Source organism: Nyctereutes procyonoides, unplaced genomic scaffold (genome assembly GCF_905146905.1).
Source record: "Nyctereutes procyonoides isolate TBG_1078 unplaced genomic scaffold, NYPRO_anot_genome, whole genome shotgun sequence".
NCBI classification, from domain to species: domain Eukaryota; kingdom Metazoa; phylum Chordata; class Mammalia; order Carnivora; family Canidae; genus Nyctereutes; species Nyctereutes procyonoides.
Window position 1 is genome coordinate 37,729,213 of NW_026575048.1, and position 13,220 is coordinate 37,742,432.

At 41.9% G+C, this 13,220-nt stretch overlaps 1 pseudogene; it reads right to left on the reverse strand.

The window, feature by feature from the left end:
* Positions 1-1,764: 1,764 nt before the first annotated feature.
* Positions 1,765-13,146, reverse strand: LOC129510877 (eukaryotic translation initiation factor 4B-like; annotated as a pseudogene).
* Between the last annotated feature and the right edge of the window lie 74 nt (positions 13,147-13,220).

Consider the following 13,220-nt stretch of genomic DNA (forward strand, 5'->3'; position numbering starts at 1 on the left):
GGGACTTGATCCAGGGTCTCTAGGATCACGCCCTGGGCTGAAGGCGGTGCTAAACCACTGAGCCACCCAGGCTGCCCATAAACACCTGGTGACAAGCACCTGAAAATGTACCTGAAACAGTACCAAGTGCTATTCTGAAAACAATGCTCAGCAAGAGGTAGGTCCCTGGAGAGGCAAGGGGTGGGAAGACCTGGATCTTAGTCTTTAGAGAAGCTTCCCTCCATTCTCTAATTGCTGGCAACAAAAGTTACCCGTCTAATATTTTCATTAAAATATTGAGAGATCCTTCTGTTTGGGTTATGCCTTGCACTCTATTTCATTTTTTATTGCATGTATCCCATAAGCACCAAACGTGTGTCTCCAACTATTGAGAGGCTCAGAATGCAGAAGGGGATATTAATCAGCTGTTCCTCTATAGGGATACCAATTTTGCTAGGAACATATTAAATGAACACTGCATGTTCCTGAGAACAAGATTACTTTCTGTCTTAGTATGAAATCTCAGTGCCTATGGGATTTCTAGCCACAGCCTAGAAATTTAAAATATGTGTTGAAAATTGAATGAATGTATGAAACAAGGAGAAAATACTGAAGTCAGTTTATGAGCTACCCCAGAAAATCTCAAGCAGGATCCATGCTTGGCACAGAACCCAAGGGTAATATAGACCTTTTTTTACTAATTAATAACTAATAATAACTAATTAATAATTAGTAATAACTGCTTACTAATAATAACTAATAATTAATTTCAGTGGTAGTTATTGATATACTATTATGGTTCCTGATCCAAAGACACAAACAAAAGACTTCTTAATATTTAAAAGCTTCCTAGTGGCACATATCTGTCAATATATTAGAAACCATTGAATTGTACACTTTAAACTGGTGAATGGTATATGAATTGTATCTTAATAAAGCTGATAAAAAAGGGAAAAGTCTCCCTCCTATCCTCTCACCCTTGTGCCTTGGCCACCCTGTTTCTTTTTTTTTTAATTTTTATTTATTTATGATAGTCACACACACACAGAGAGAGAGAGAGAGAGAGAGAGAGAGAGAGAGAGAGGCAGAGACACAGGCAGAGGGAGAAGCAGGCTCCATGCACCAGGAGCCCGATGTGGGATTCGATCCCGGGTCTCCAGGATCGCGCACCCTGTTTGTTTTACCAGAGCAACTCTATTTTCCTCTTCCAGAGATATAGAGGCAAAGATATAGAAATATGTATATTTCTTTCTTTCTTTCACATCCCCCCTTTTAAGCAGGAAAAGGCTGTATTTTTTCCCTCTTTTAAATACAAAATCATTGAGAAAGATAGAGTCTGACTGCCAGGATGGTAGATGTACTGGCCATGTGGCCACAGAAGGAAGGCACAGGCAGGCGCACCAGAGCTGTAACTGGGTTACTAGGCAGGGTGAGAGGAGTTGCCGGTGTGTTGGTGGAAGGGTGGGAGACGCAGCAAACCAGAGACTGCAAGGAAGACTTCACCTAGCTTGACACCCAGGTTCCCTGGCCTTTTGCCACTATATTGCTAATTAATTAAATGGTGACAAACATATCCCAGTGTGCACAGGACTTTCTGCTTTAAAACAAGTTCCAGAAAATCCCCCATTTCCGAACTATTAAATCATCCTAGTAGATTGATCCCCTTTCTTTTTTTCTCCCTAGGAGATGGTGAGTTTTATTTTATCTTTTCTGTATAGAGGCTTGCTTTGCTCTCGAATGTTCCAGGGTTGTGAGAGACTAGGAGGGAGCACAGGATGTAGAGATCTATTCCATGTAATCTTCTCCCTCATTCTCATCTCCACCATCAACAGAGAAAGCAGCATACTTGCTTGCAGAATGGAACTTGTAGGCCAGATTTTCTTAAGTTTCTTTGGCTCAGGTACAGATTGGAGGACTTGAACTTTTTTGCCATCTTTCCTATGTGACTCCTTTCAGTAGTCTTTTTCCCTCATCTCCTGAACCCCAGCTAGAGTTCCCACTTTGACCTTTCGGGACATTCATCCCACATACTTTATTTTCGTCTTTCTATGATGGTCCTTTCTCAGATAGTTGAACAGGAACTACCCCAGACCTTGTAGAGTGGAGTTGCTGCTCTGTGTCTGAGCTCTGAGATCCAACAGGAGGGCTAGAACTTCAGTGCACCCAAATATTTGGCTTTGGTGGAGGGGCTGGTATTACCTTTAGAGGCTGTTCAGGTTTGGGAAGTTTAGAAGTTGGAGAGTGACAATCTTCCTCTTAATGGAGTGTTTCATTTTCTAGAGACTTCTCATGCTCTCTCCTTGGTGCACTTCTGCCAGATGGGGCTGAGGTCTCAGTCTGTGATGACTCACTTCCTGTCTTTAACCATTCCCTTTCTTGAGTTTCTTCATTTTGCCGGCTTGGAATCTCTCCTGAGGCTGACATTATAGTTTTGCGCATCCAGCTGACACTTTTCTGTTCCTTCTTTCTTCTGCTCCTTCTGTAGCTGCTCCCCTACTTCTTCTCTAGCACCTGGGTCAACAAGCTTTGTCCCTCCATAGACAGGCAGTTCGAATGGGCTGTGAGGTGCTAGCAGAGGAATCATTCTTGTTGTAAGTACTCCAAGGTTTCAGACTTGGTTGGTTGGGGGCATCTCTATCATCATGCCTATAATCATCCTGAGCGTAATCATCTCTGGAGTTCCATGACCAATCATCTCTTCTGTCATATCTGTCTTCATAGCAGTCCCTTCCCTCCTCTATAGACATCATCCCTATAGTACCCACTACCAAATGCCACTGCCTATCCTGGAATCATAGCCTCTGTCATAGTCTCTGCTGCTTCAGTCATCATAGTGATCAGAACCCCCATATCAATCCATATCCTGGTGTGGGCCATCATGATACCACATCCTAATGCCCATTATGATATTGGCTGGAATCATAACAATCTTGCCTTTGTCTCCAAAGCTATCATTGCCTCTTCTAGGCAGATAGTCATCAAAGCTATCTGTCGCAAGATGGGCCCTCCAGTGTGTATCTGTTTTGTCAGAATTCTGATTTCTATCTCCACCAGAGGAATGATCATTCCTGCTTTTGTTCTGTGTTTGACAAGCAAGATCCACTCAGATTCTCCTGTTGCCTAGAGACTCTTCATTTGAGGCTTAGGGCACTAAGCAAAGGACTTCAAACTCAGGTCCGCAAACTTAGCATAAACCAAATCTTTCAACCTTTCTGGGTTGCTGGGTTCACATGGTAAATGTACTGCACTGATATTTAATCCTTCAAAGAATTCCTCACAGAGTCTTCTGTCACAGCACAGGGCACATTCCCTAGAAAAGCAGTGTGGGTGGCAATTTGGGAAGATGGGTCTGCTTGATATTGGGTTTCTGAGCAGCCCACGGAGCAGTAGGCAGGATAGAATGGTCAATTGGAGGAGTCCTATACACATAGTCATCAGTACTGTGCCAAGTGGCTGAAACATCTTCCAGGTTATCTGTTTCATCAGCCCAGCTGACTGGTTTAGGGACACAGATGCTTCCTCTATCAATTCTCCCATCCTCAGCCAGAAAGTATGTTAGGAAGATAGTCTTCCCCTTCATATTCTTTTTTTTTTTTTTTTTTTTTTTTGGCTGGAGCTACCATGTTGGGAGAAGGAGAGTGATTAACCCATTTATGATTAGTAATGTCCCCCTATATTTCCAGTAATCGTTCTTATCTTAAAGTTGACTTCCTCACAGACTGGGAGAAAATACTTGTGAAAGACACTTCTGATAAAGGACTGTTATCCAAAATACACAAAGAACTCTTAAACCTCAAAAATAAGAAAAAGAACAATTCAGTAAAAATAAAACAAAAACCCACAAAAGACCTGAACAAACACTTCACTAAAGAAGATATATAGATAGCAAGTAAGCATAGAAAAACATGCTCAAACTATGTGTCATTAAGGAAATGCAAATTAAACAAAGATACACTACACATCTATTACAACAGCTAACATCCAAAACACTGACAATACCAAATTCTGGCAAGAATGTGGAACAACAGAAACTAAATCATTGCTGGTGAGAATGCAAAACAGTATAGCCACTTTGGAAGACAGTTGACTTCTTACAAAACTAAATAAACTCTTACCTTTTACCCAATGAACTACAAAACTTATGTCCACACAAAAACTTGCACATGCATGTTAATAGCAGCTTTATTCATGATTGCCAAAACCTGGGTGCAACCAAGATGTTTTTCAATAGGTGAATGGATAAATAAACTGAGGTCCATCCAGACAAGGAGTATTACTCAGTGCTAAAAAAGAAATGAACTATTTATCAAACCATGAAATGACATAGAGGAAGCAAATGCACTTAGGATATTAATCATAATTATTTTATAGCCTGTATCTGACATCATCAATATCTCAATTTCCTGTGGATCTGATCTATTTCTGTGTTTTTCTTCTGATTTTCTGTCACTTGGTTCTATTTATTGATATAACTTGTAGATTTTTGTTCAAATGCTAAGCACTGTATATAAATAATTATGGAGGCTCTAAATAATGCTTTCCTTCTCCAGAGATAATTTAACTTTCTTCTAGCAGAAAGAGTAGGGGCAGGTCACCCTAACCCAATTAAGGTATATGGTATTTTGAGGCTATTTGAGGTAAATTTATTTCCACTTTGTCCTTATTTCCATTCATAGTATGTCCAGAGTCTCAACTGGAGGTGTTTTTCAGAGCTCCAACTCCTTGCTGGGACTTGATTTCCACTTTTTGAGTCTCCAGCCCAATGAAACTGTTTCACTTGCCAACCTGTTATCTGCTTCTTTCTGTTCTTTCTGCTTAGGCTTCTAATCTCTTATACACTTGGTGGTGCCTGGCTAAGGAATCAGCAAATACCTTGGTGGGAAAAGGAGCTGGAATATCAGTTCACTTTTCAACAATTCTCTTTTCTCTGGGATTGGAGCCCTTCCAATCCTGGCTGTCTTGCTAGCCCTGAACTCCATATATTGTTCTGGTAGCCCCGAGACTCCTAAAATCTCCCTTAGGAGGCACCTCTTTGCTTGGGCTCTAGGACCTGCATTTTTTTTTAAGGCCCTGTACTTTTTTGCTTATAATTCAGCAAATATCTTAGGTGGGAAATGATGGAGAATGTTACCCTGATCTCCTTTTATATTCTTTCTTTCCTATTCATAGCCCATTGTGTCCTAGATGTCGTGGTTGCTTTCTGATATGTTTAAAGTTTTGTTTTTTAAAAAAAAATCTAATTTACCATCATTTTTGGTGAGATATTTGGTCTAAAACCAGCTCTTACATCAGAGCTAGAAGTAGTTTCTCAAATATTGACAGCTAAGATACAGTTTTCAGTCTGGATCCCTTATAAAATTATGTGTGGTGTAAGGATTTGATTCTCCCAACCCTTTTCTTTATTTGAACTATGTAGAACCCTTGCTCTCAGAGACACTGTGTCTTTTGTTTTTTATTTGACAGGAATGAATCTTTCATATATAAATATGTAGCTTATTTTTTCTCTGTTGCTTATGAGAATTAAAATAGTATTACTTGGTGCTAATTCAATAAACACAAATGCAAGCCTAGGCCCAAAATGTTGAAGAGGTTTAGCCAGATGAGCCAATAATTATATTTAAATTTTTTTTTTTTTTAATTATCAGGGCACCTGGGTGGTGTGGTCAGTTCAGCATCCAACTCTTGGTTCTGCTCAGGTTGTGACCTCAGGGTCATAAGAGTGCCTGTGTCCCTCCGCTCCCCTCCCCTCTAAAATAAATAAAATACATCTTTTAAAAAAATTATCACCTAAATAAAAACACAAATTTAAAATATTTTATTCTGTACGTGTTGACCATTTTAAGAATATATTGGTGATCCCATGAGAGAAATAATTTTATCTATGATTAGTGATATAAAGTGATACTTTGCATTTATGTTTACTTATTGCTACCTGGTTGTTTAGATTTTTTATATGAAACATGGAACTGGAGGCATGACTGGGTAGCTCAGTGGTTGAGCCTCTGCCTTCTGCTCAGGTAGTAAACCTGGGGTCCTGGGATCGAGTCCCACATGAGGCTCCCTCACGGAGAGAGCCTGGCTCTCCCTCTGCCTATGTCTCTGCCTCTCTCTCTGTATCTCTCATGAATAAATACATAAAATCTTTAAAAAGAAAAAAAAATGGAACTTGGATGCCTGAGTGGCTCAGTCTGTTAGGCGTCTGCCTTCTGTTCAGGTCCTGATTTCAGGGTCCTGGGATCAAGCCCTGTGCTGGCTCCCTGCTCAGTGGGGAGTCTGCTTCTCCCTCTCCCTTTGTCCCTCCCCTCTGTTCATGCTCTCTTTTTCTGTTTGTCTCAAATAAATAAATAAATATTTAAAAAATAAAGAAAGAAAAATGGAACTAAGTAACCAAAGAGAGCCCCTGACACAAGTGACCAAGGAATGCCTGGTGCAAATTACCACAGAAGACACTATGAGATTCAGGAAGAAGCAGATTGTCCCAGAGCACACAGCAAGTTACTTGGCATTCCAAAATTAGTGCTGATTAATGTTTATATTTTGCCCTGAAATGCAAGAATTACATACAACTGGAAGAACAAAACTACCCCCTCCTTTTCCTTCAGATAGAAAATAAAAGCAATGTAGCCCTTGAGTAAGAATTTTCCAATGCAAGGGTCTTCGTGCATTTAAGGGAATGTTGGCTGCTTTCCTATTCCTGGCAGGCTCACATGAGTTTGATCTTGAAAAGGTAAGACTGAAGAAAAGGCACTGATATTTCTCAGCATAATGTAAAATCTTGATACAATTATGAAATAGAATTCTTTGCAATTTATAAAGCAGTTAGGAAAAATCCTTTTCTACTCAAAAGTTCTGCCTCTGAAAATCTCTTGAGACTCAACTTCTTTTGGAGGAAGGCCATGTATAACTGGACCAGAACACATGCACACAGTCAGTCCATGTATATTTGCATGTGTGGGTATATACATAGGGATTCGTTTCTGCACTTATGCATACATGCCAAAGATCCGACTTTTAGAGAGATCTCCACCGGGACCAGAAAGAATCATCTATACCTGTCCAGGACAAGACCAAACTATGTAAATTCAGAAGTTGATAATTATCAGTTACTATCCTGGTGAAGCCTCAAGGCATTTCTTTAGACTAAGTCACTCAGATAAGGGAACAAATACTCATAATGGGTGTGGTGGAATAAAGTATGGTCACAAATCTCTCTCCCTTGTGATAATAACACACATCACCACTGTAGGGGTGCCTAAGTGGCTCAGTCAGTTAAGGGGCTGCCTTTGGCTCAAGTCATGATCCCAGGGTCCTGGGATAGAGCCCCACATCAGTTCCCACTCAGCAGGGAGTCTGCTCCTACCCCTCCCAACCCCCCACCCCTGCCCGCTCATACTCTCTCACTCTCAAATAAATTTTAAAAAATAATAAAACACTCACATCCCACTGTAGCCATGGCCTCTTGGTGTAATGGCTGTTTCCCTGCCCTTTCACTTTGGACTTGGTTGTGTGGCATACTTGGGCTACAGAGATGTTAGCAGAAATATAAAAGCAGAGGTTTGGCCCTTTCACAAAGATGGCATGAAGACGAAGAAGGAAGCCCCTGCCCCTCCCAGTCAAAGCAAAGGCTTTGAAAGCTAAGAAAGCAGTGTTGAAAGGCGTGCACAGTCAGAAAAATAAGATGATAACATATGTCATGTACATTCCGACGACCCAGGCAAGACCCTGTGGCTCTGAAGGCAGCCCAAATATCCTCGAAAGAGCGCCCCCACGAGAAACAAGCTTGATCACTATGCCATCATCAAGTTCCCCCTGACTACTGAGTCAGCCATGAAGAAAATAGAAGACTACACACTTGTGTTCATTGTGGATGTCAAGGCCAATAAGCACCAGATCAAACAGGCTATGAAGAAGCTCTATGACATTGATGTGGCCAAGGTCAACACCTTGATCAGGCCCGATGGAGAGAAGAAAGCATACATTCGACTGGCTCCTGACTATGATGCTTTGGATGTTGCCAACAAAATTGGGATCATCTATACTGATTCCAGGGGATCCCTGGGTGGCTTGGTGGTTTAGTGCCTGCCTTTGGCCCGGGGCGTGATCCTGGCCTCCTGGGATTGGGTCCCGCATTGGGCTCCCTGCATGGAACCTGCTTCTCCCTCTGTCTGTTTCTCTGCCTCTCTCTCTGCGTCTCTCATGAATAAATAAATAAAATCTTAAAAAAAAAACTGATTCCAGCCGGCTATAAATCTAATTTTTTTCACCATAAAAAAAAGCAGAGGTTTGAAAATATGCATGTGTGGTGTTCTTCTTTATTGCTAAGTAGTATTCCATCACATGGCTATACTGCAATTTGTTTATCCATTCACTAGTTGATAGATATCAGTGTTTTCGGTTTGGGCAATTATTAGGAAAGCTGCTATAAACATATAGATCTTTGTATGAAGATATGTTTTGATTTCTCTTGGGTAAAAAACTAGGAATGGGATTGTAAGCTCATATGATAGGTGTATGTCTAATTGTATAAAAAGCAGCCAAAGTGTTTCCAAAATAGTTTTACCATTTTGCCTTCAGACCAACGATATATGCCTTCTAACTGTTCCACATCCTTGCCAGCACTTGCTACTTTTTGTTCAAAGAGCTGTTCTAGTAGACATGGAATGATCTCATTGTGTATACAACTTTGAAACAATTGTTCATGCTAGACTCAGGCACAGATATAATTGATTATTCTCATAGCACTTGTGTTAGACTGGAGTTTTTTCTCTCTGAAATCCTAGACCTATGTCCTTTGTCATGTGGCTTTGCAGTTTCACTAGAGGCAAGGCATATTTTCCAGCTTCATTCATGTTGGGCCTGGTCATATGCTCGCCTTGGCCAATGGCATGTGAGTGAAGGTGACAGTACTGCGCTTCTGGATCCAGTTTTAAGAGGCCCTGTGAATTTCCACTCATTTCTCTTGTGTTTCTGCCATTGCCATAAGAAAGATGTGCTCTGCAGGTGGCACAGTTAGCTAAGTGTCCCATTCTTGCTTTTGGCTCAGGTCATGATCTAAGGATCATGGGATCAAGCCCCAGGTCAGGCTCTGCACTGAATGTGGAGTCTGCTTGAGACTTTCTCACTCTTTCTCTGCCCCTCCTCCTGCTTGCTCTATAAATAAATAAATAAATAAATAAATAAATAAATAAATAAATAAATAATCTTTTAAAAAAGATTTTCTTTTTCTCTCTCCCTCTGCCCCTCATGCTCCCACCACCTCATGCTCCCCACCACCTCATGCTCTTGCTCTCTCACATTCTCTTTTCTCTGTCTCTGAAAAAAAAAAAAAAAAAAAGACTTGTTCTGGCTAGATCAACCCCCTCCCCCACCCCCGCCAAGATGAAGGGTATGAGTTCCATATAGTATAAATGTTACACAAGCACATCAAAAGAATCTCAAAATCATTAGTCATCAGGTAAATGCAAACCAAAACCACAGTGAAATACCACTGCACACTCACTAGAAAAGCAAAAATTAAAAGACTAACAATACAAAGGTTGTTGAGGATGTGGAACAACTGGAACTCTCATATGCCACTGGTACCAGTGTAAAATGAAACCACCTTGGAACACCGTTAGGCTTATTGGACATTTATATATTTTCTTTAGTGAGATTGTTATCTAAAGCATCTACAAAGGGAAGAATTTATATGGGTAGGCACCCAACAGAGTTTGCCACACAGTGAAATATACGGTGCTGTATCTGTTGACTATTGCCATAATAATGCTGTGTAAAAAACCACCCCCAAATGCAATGGCTTAAAATAACAGAAATTTATACTCTCACACCCTTCACCTGGGGATTAACTGACCTAGCCAGAGCACGAATACTTTTTGGCAAATTCATATAAAGTTAAAATATATCAACCACATGAGCCAATAATTTCATTTCTGGGGATTTACTCAAGAGAAATAAAAGCTCACATCTACACAGAGACTTGTACATGTAGGTTCATAGCAGCTTTATCTTGAATAGCCCCAAATTGGAAATATCTCAATGTACACTGATTTGCAATGGAATACAATGCAGCAATAAAAATGAAGAAAGTATTGCTACATACAGGAACATAAAATATAATTTTAAAACTTATATTGAGCAAAAGAAACCAGACAAAAAGAGAGTATATACCATATAATTACATTAAAAATTCTAGAAAATCTGGGCAGCCCGGGTGGCTCAGAGGTTTGGCACTGCCTTTGGCCCAGGGTGTGGTCCTGGAGACCTGGGATGGAGTCCTGCATCCTGGAGACCTGGGATGGAGTCCTGCGTCAGGCTCCCTGCATGGAGCCTGCTTCTCCCTCTGCCTGTGTCACTGCCTCTCTCTCTCTGTCTCTCATGAATAAATAAATAAAATCTTAAAAAAAATTCTAGAAAATCTGTTGTGGCAGAAGACAAATTGATGATTACCCAGAGCCTGGGGTGGAAGAAGGACCTGTAAGGAGATTCAAGGCTGGTATATACGATCAGCCAAGAGATCTTGGCTGGTATATACATTTGTTGAAACTTATCCAAGCAGGCACTTTCTATAGGTACACATATTAAATTGCAATAGTGTAGATTACAAATTCTCTCCTTCATCCTCACCAGCAGAACCCTAGTTTTGTTCACAATAGCAGTATGCTTCCTTTTTAGTTCTGGATGATTATTTAGTTCTGGATGATTATTTGACATGGTCTTGGCCTATGAAAGGTAAGCAGAGGCCCCTTCATGGGGATTTTAGGAAAGCTCTTGGCAGAGGGCAAATTCAGGCAGCACCCGGTACAGACTTTCTCTGCTAATAGACTGAGCCCATGATTCTAAATCACTGACCTCTTTTGCTCACCTTCCAGACCATGCTCAGTTTTAGAATCTCAATTCTAAACTGAGCAACCCTGGCTCAGATACCTAAGCAGTAGTTTTTTTTTCTGGCTCAGGGTCATTGATCAGCTATCCTGCCTAGTCTCAACTACTTTTACACTTCCCTATGGAACTCACATTCATAGTCTAGGGGTCCCATGCAGCCACCATGACTCTCCATGCTGTTCCCAAACTGACAGGTTTTGTCTTCTCCAAGTTATTTTCCCAGTCAGCTGACCATGATTTATGACTATGACTCTTCTTTTTCCTAAATGGAAATATTCACATGTTTTTTTCTGAGTGTAAACTTTGACTGTCCTTACTGGCATTTTCCGCCACTGTGCTCTTCTCTCTGTGACTTTTCCTCATGGCACTTATCTTTGTTTTCATAATATAAATATATATGTGATTATTAAAGTAGTGTCAGTCTCTTTAACTAAAGAAATGTTAAGCTTCAGAAGGGCAGAGACCATGCCTCTTTTATTCACATCCTTATTCCCATGGTACTGAGTCCCACATCGGGTTCCCTGCATGGACCCTGCTTCTCCCTCTACCTATATCTCTCTCATTCTCATGAATAAATAAATAAAATCTTCAAAAAAAAAAAAGAACTTATATAGGAGTGGAAGGAGGAGACAGACAATAAGCAAAACAAATACATTTATTACAGTATTTAAGGTCTAAGGAGAGAAATAAAGCAGGGCAGGGCAGGGGGGAGTTTAGGAAGTGATCTGTGGGAAGGTTTCAATTTTAAAAATGGTGGGCAGGAGAGGCTGCACTGGGAAGGTAACAGAGTCTTGAAAGAAGTGAAGGTATCTGGGTGTAAGGTGCTGAACTGTGTATCCACCCCCTTGCCCCCCATTTCCAAATTCCTATAAAGTCCTTGCCTCCAGTACCTCTGAACCTAACTGTATTTGGAGATAAGGCCCTTAAAGTGATTCAAGTAAAACGACACCTAATGAGGGTTATGACCTGGCTGGCCTGTGGGGCTGGGAAACCAGTGAAAAGCGTTTTATACAAGAAAGACTGAATGACTGGGTTAAATATAGCTGATAAGGTGAAGACAGAATTGTCTTTTTAGCGATGGCTAAAGTGAGAGCAGTCTTGGTAGAACTGTGAGCTTGAAAGCTTGACTGTAGTGTGTTTGAGAGGGAGGGAAGAGAAATTGAAGACAAGGAGATAGAACACTGGAGAGCTTTGATGTACTGAAGAGCTGGAAAATGTGGCAGGAGGTGGAGGAGGAAGTGGGGCTGTTTGTTTTGCTTTTGGAGGGAGGACATTAGAGCATGTTTATATGCCAATGTCTTTAAAAAACATTTTCAGTTTTGAGGAGGCAGGAGCCTCCCAGCTAGCTTCCTCATCTTTGACGGTATTCTTTTGGATACACTGCAGATGGACACATTTTACCGTCTCATCCATCTGCTCAAAAAATGTTCAGGGTCTCTTTGGCTGCTGTAGGAAAAGTTCCAATGACTTAGTTGGACGTTCAAATTTTCTGCAGTTTGGGCTTCTGCGGTTTTCTCTTTCTTCGTCAGAGCCCTGGAGTGAGGCACAAAGCATGTCAGACCAGGGTCCGAAAGCTCGGATGAAGTCACAGTTCTGTAAATACTAGGTATGTGACTTTAGACAAATTAGGGGGCAGTGCACTGGGCCTGGGCTCCTTCCCCTTTAGAACGAGGAAGGGGGCGTGTCAGGTAGACTGGCTCCTCTGTGGGTCACCAGCATCTCTAGCAGGCTGTAATTATGAGCATCATCGTGGCCACAGGCAGGATACCCTCCGGAGGAGCCTGCCCTGTCCCTTCCACTTCTGGGGACCAACACGTCCCGTACAGTCACTTATCTTCCCTGCTTCGCTTTTGCCTTTCCACACAGGCCAGGCTCTAGAAGAACCACAGCGGCAGCTCCTTTAAGGTCGGCCGCCTCCCCGCCACCGGGGACTCGCCTCCCACTCGAGATAGATTTCACTTGGGACCATCCCCTCCACAGTCAGAATCGGCCACGTATTAAGTGCCGCTTCCAACCAATCAGGAAGAAGTTACCTCAGACCTCTGGAGGAGCATCGACTTCTACCAATGATCTGCACGTCTTCTCCAGCGCCTCATTTCGAGGGGGCGAGGCCACCTCAGCGCTGGCCAATCTGCTCCGGGGAAATGTATTCCGGGTGCTGCGGGGCCTACCAATCAGGTGAGAAGTTTGCGGGGAGGGGCGTTTCTCATTGGTAACCGCGTCCGGAAGGGGGCCGGGCCTCGGGAGAGAGCAGTACGATTTGATTGGTCGGCTTGATGTTGACATCCGGGGAAAGTCCACCTTCTCCAAGAGGACCTGCCTGCAGCTCCAGAGTGGCGGTGGCTGCGGCCAATCAGCGG